We start from the raw sequence: 6,000 nt of genomic DNA, 5'->3' as shown, positions 1-6,000 counted from the left end.
TGAAGTGGGCCCAGAAACATAACATGGGTGATGAAGCCAAATTCTGCATGTCACATATTTCCCTCCATGCCTGTTTATGCAATAAAGCTATGTCATTTGTCTCTGTTCCCTTAAAATTTACCCCTAATTATAAATTCACATGTGAAGATTGAAACACCAATGAAAGACAGTGTTAGCTTTTAATTGGAGAGAGAAGGATTACATTTGGTGAAAAAATGATCAACTAATTATTAAAAGATAAAAATTATATTTTGGATAATTATATTTTGAAAAAATATTAACTTCAGTCTTTAAATTGAATTTAAGAACTTCAGTCTTTTTTTTATATATAAAAACTTAGTTAATCTATTTAGATACTTGAACTCAATTCTAAGCATTTATGTTAACAAATCGAATTTTTTTTATTTTAATTTCTTTGATTAAAAATATTTTTTAATAAAAATAAAAATAATCATAGGAGTATTAAATAAAATAAATTATTAAAACAAACAATATAATGTTAAATGAGATAGTCAATGAAGAATTTTGCTAAAATGTTGAAGCTAAAATGGAGAGGGGGGGGGGGGGGAGTATAAACTATAGGTTTAAACACTAACGTATAAAAAATGTTATAATTAATGAAATATATTCATTGATACAATCCAATAAAATTATAAAATAATGATCAAATAAGTGATAAATGGGTTGAAATGACTTGTCCTCAAACACACTTGAGGAAAGAGACAAGAAATTTCAATCTATATTCGATAAACTAGTCTTTCAAAACGTTTCCATCATCTTATAACTTTCACAAGCTCCATATCCAGTCCATGTCACAGACTCTATTCTCCTCACACCACACATGCCTCACACACAAAATTGCCAACATGTATAACATCCATTGAATTCAACTATGAAAATAGTGGGGGTGAGCTTCATGGTCTGGAGACAAATATAACATGGAAATTTCCTATCAATATAGTGACAAATTAAACCCTTAGGTCCTTTTCTCATTTTTCTTTGTTTAGTCCTAACTCTATTAATTCACACACATGACACATGCCTGCATGCATGGACATAGAAGATATTCATTCCCGTGCATCAATTGTCTTTTCTTTTCTTTGTTTTATCTTCGTTAGTCACTATATATTATTATTGTTCAATGAACATGAATCTGATCCAGCACTTTTACCTATAAATCGACCCTGAAATTCTTTTCTTGGACAAAGCAAAGTAAAACTTTTCATTTTGACCATTGGTATAGTCTGGTATACATCTTTATTTTTGCAAAGTGGGTTACATTGACAACTACTTAATTCATACCCATTAAACTATTTTCATTCATATTTGACCATTGAAATTGGATGGAAATGAGATTCACAAGTTGATGTGCAAGCTGACATTACAATTTTGTTTCCTATCCACAATTTGACAGTCAATTTGAAGAAATAAAATTCATGGTCTAGTTGATATATGAATAAACATAATTGATCTTGAACACAGTGGGTGAATCGTGATAGTGATAGTGATAGTGATAGCTACGTTTTAACCTCTAGCTCCCTCTATACCGCACTCCGTGGGATTTTGTCTAAATATTTTTTAAGGGCAAAATCATATTTACACTTCTAGAGATTTAATAAAATTTCATTTAATATTTTGTAAATTAGTTGTTGATATCTTCTAATTCTTATAACTGCTTAAAAAACCAAAACAATTTGTATGATTGAGAAAGGTACATAGGATAAAAAAAAAAGATATTAAATAAAATTTTATTAAATTTCATTTGAGTGTGAGTCTAAGTTGTCCCATTTTTAATGCAATGAACTAAATGAATAAATAAATTGAATAATTGAAAATTAAAAAAATATTTTATCAAAGTTGATTGGATTTATATTTAATTTTAAAACACAACTCAATTTATTTATAAAACTCATCTATACATTGTATTTTAATTGATTGATAATAATATAAATTTTTTATATTTAAAAAATTATTAAAATTTACTAATAAAAAATTAATATTAAACTTTACATAGAATAAATAAGAAATCATCTTTCTCTTAACACAATAAAGTTCCTTTCTTGATAACAATCAAATAATTATTTAGAGATAGAATTTAATATAAATTATAATGAAACTCTTATTTCTTTAAGCTCTTCTTTCTTTCTTTTTAATCTGCCCACTTTTCAAAAAATATTATTTATTTTTAAAATTTGAAGACAATGTTGTTATCTTTTTAGCAATATTTTTTATCTCTATCTGTTTTTCAAATATTTTACATGCATATAAAAATTGAAAAAATTAACAGTAAAAGTCATATAAGAATTAAAAATATTTTTAACACAAATTAGGAGATTAATTATATTTCCTAACAGCATGTCACCCTCGTAAGTTGATAAAAGAAAATAAATGGAGTAAAAAAATATTAAACCACTTTTTCAATTTATTTTTTTATAATTCATTATCTTAATTACATCTTTTCTTAAGATGTACTTTAGTTTCATTTTGGTATTTATTATTTAAGAAATGTTAAGATTATTTTGATTAATATTTATAATTTAGATGTGAAGGTTGATATTTTAAATTAACTTTTTTAATCTATTTGAATGTCTTACTATAAAATAGGATCTCAAGTTAGGTTATGCCTCTAAAACAGTTTGGTAAAATTTTAAAAAATATTCATATTAGACAAGTAGGTCTGGTTCTTTTAAAGTGAATTTGTCTGTAAATTAAGAAAGTGAAAATTTATTTATTATTAATTAATTTAAAGTATATAATAATATTAATTTATTGAAAATTAAGAATAGATAAACTATTTTTTTCTTTTTTATTTTACAAACAAAATTATTTTAGAGGAATTTTTTAGGCAATTTTTAAGCCTTGAAATTTAGAGAAATTAGACACAAAGCTTGCAATAGTTAATTATTTAACCTATTTCCACTCCTAATTACATATTAAAAATAAAAATATAAAAATTAAATCATCCAATTCATTTCAAACTGTCCTTAATCAATTAGATTAGATTAAATTTGATAGTCTACTCAAACCTATTCTAATTGTATTGCACCTATATTTATGATTGAAATGGGGCTAATAATTTTTAATTTAAATCTTTTGTTATTTATTAATATTTGATCTTTCATTTCTCTCATTCAAATTTTGTTTCTTCATCGTCATTCTTCCATTTTTTGTATTCATCTAAATAATATATATATATATATATATATATATATATATATTATTTTTCTCCTATTTATTATTATTTTTCTTTTTCCTTTCTAAATTTTCCATCCTAGTTCTTTTATCAACCAAACAGAGTGGTAGAGTTTTTATGTCATTTAGTTTGACCTTTGGCGCGTGTCCGAGATTTTGTGTCATGTCCAACATATGTATCATTGTCCATGTTTCATAAACAGTACTCTCACTTCTTCTTTTTTTCTCCTTTGAAGTTAAAGATTTTATATAAAAATTAAAAGAAAAAATTATAAAAAAATATTACTTATTTTTTTATTATACATTTTATCTATTATATAAATACATTATTTCTTTACTATTTTTTTTTATTAAACACCCATATATTAATTTTATATAATAATAATACAAAATAAACAAAATAAAATTGCTATGAAAAAAAAGGAAAGAGTATAAATTAAACTCGCATATTGATCAAATGGCAAAGATCTCTGGTGGAAGAAAGACTTTTCCCATCTCTGTGAAAGGACTCTCCCTATCATAGTCCTTTCAATTTGTGAAGCATAGGCTAATACTGAACCTGTTGACTAGCCAAAATAACTCATCATCATTGGCTTGAATGAAAAAGATAAATGCAACTACCATGTGCGTGCATGTTCTTATTTAATTTCTCTGTAAGTAACGTGTGTTTGAAGATGTATTAAAATGCTATTTCTTTACCAAACACCCATATCAAAAGTACAACAATTCCATGCATATTTATGTTTACTATCTCCATCTTTAATATGATTTTAATGAAAATTAGTTTCGAACCTCACCATTGTCGCATGATTAAGGAGTTTAGGTCACCAAATTGTTTATATCAACATGTTTACATAATGTTTATTTAAAGGTTTAGTTGCTACAACAATAAAATAAGGAAAATGTTTATTGAATAATTTCTGGAGACAACCTTTTTTTATACTCTTGAGTGTATTTATAAGATGCGTGTGTGTATATAAGTAATTGTCTATAATATTAATTCTTAGTTATTTAAATGACAAAACTGATAAAATAATAATAGCACGGCCGTGCATTTCCTTTCATCAAATGTGATTTGTTTCAGCAAAATTTTAAATAAATAGAGGTTTAATAGTTTGGTTGAAGTTTTGAGACTTCACTTCACAAAATGGAGGATTTTATTTTGTAAGATATAAAGTGTGTTTGATAATATATTGTATCTAACTAGAAATTTATTTAAGTAAAATAGCTCTTTTAGAGTACCTTCATGCCCTATTTGATTAAGTAACTTTTTCTTTAATATCTTGTAGCGTATTTTAAAATGTTAATTATTTTTAGTTTTTTTCAACTATATAACTCTTAACTGAAAGCATTTTTTTACTCTTGATTTTTTTATAGTTCTTTGTTCAATCATTTATTTTCATAATAGTCAAAATAGTAATATAAAACTATTTGTATTATATCATTTTTAATAAAATTATTTATAAAAATTTATTTAATATGATAAATATTTTAAACTAAATTATAATATAAAAATATAATTATTCTAAAATATTTAATGGTCAAAATTTCGTCTAATAATTATTTATTATTCTATATTTATCAGCTACTTCAATATTTAATTTTATGCAATATTTTTAATACAAACAGCTAAAGTATTAATTTTTAGATAAAATTTTCAATTTTCAACTAACCTGTCAACTTTTATCAAATTTATCCACTAAATTTACTAAACATGCCTGTAGTGAAACAATGTTCATTGAGAAAATAATAATAATAATTAGTAAGGGTTGAGGTTTTAATAATAACACTAGTACATGAATAATAAAATATAAATTGGTCAAAAAATCTCAATTCTTAGTTTTATCATAAATGACTTGTAATAGTTTATTTTATCAAATGCTCGAAAAAATTATTTGTTTAGCTGAATAAACAATGTTAAACTTAAAATTACAATTTTTTGACGTTTAAAGTCTAAAAATAATCCACGTACATATGCATCACTTAAAAATTGTAATTTATTTATATATAATTTTATTTATATATTTTCTGGCAGAATTATAATTTCATCCAAATATTTTATATATATATATATATATATATATATATATATATATCATAGTTACTTTTCTGAATTTAATTTGAATACATCGATAATATAAAAAAATTATTATCATCGAATTATAAATTACTATGTTAAAAAAAATCATTAATTTATATAATAATTAATTAAAAAATTGTATCAACAATGTATTGACAAAGTAATAAATTTTACAATAATACATTAAAATTAACTCTTATATAATTTTATTATTTTGAATGAATAATCAATTACCTTCTCAAAAAATTTCACCACTTCTGTCATTGAAAGTTCATCTTTTATTCTTACATCATCTTCGTTAATACAAGATTAGGTTTTATTTCTCTTTTTATTTTATTTTTTAGTATAAAAAATTTTTAAACATTAAATTAATAAATTTTAAAAATGATTAAATAAAAAATTAAAATCAAAATTTAAAGTTAACTTATTTAAATAAATAAATTAAGTTTCAGCAATTAATTTTTTTAACATGTCAAACCTAAATTAGAGAGCTTGATCTTTTTTTTTTTTCTAGAGTTAATTGTCTCCAAATTCAAAGAACACTACAATCATTTGAACCCAATAAAATCTTATATCTCTGTATCTTTCAAGTAAATTAAAGCGTTTAATGTGAATCAATTTATTTAAGACTTTATTAGTTTTAAATGTCTTCTTAAAACTATAACATCCCTGGGGGACTAAGGTAGTATTTCAACCCCTTATAGAGTTTATAGGTCATGTGAGTTTTG

Source organism: Abrus precatorius, unplaced genomic scaffold (assembly GCF_003935025.1).
Source record: "Abrus precatorius isolate BTA unplaced genomic scaffold, Abrus_2018 Scaffold8, whole genome shotgun sequence".
Lineage (NCBI taxonomy): Eukaryota > Viridiplantae > Streptophyta > Magnoliopsida > Fabales > Fabaceae > Abrus > Abrus precatorius.
Note: the sequence above shows the minus strand (reverse complement) of the source record.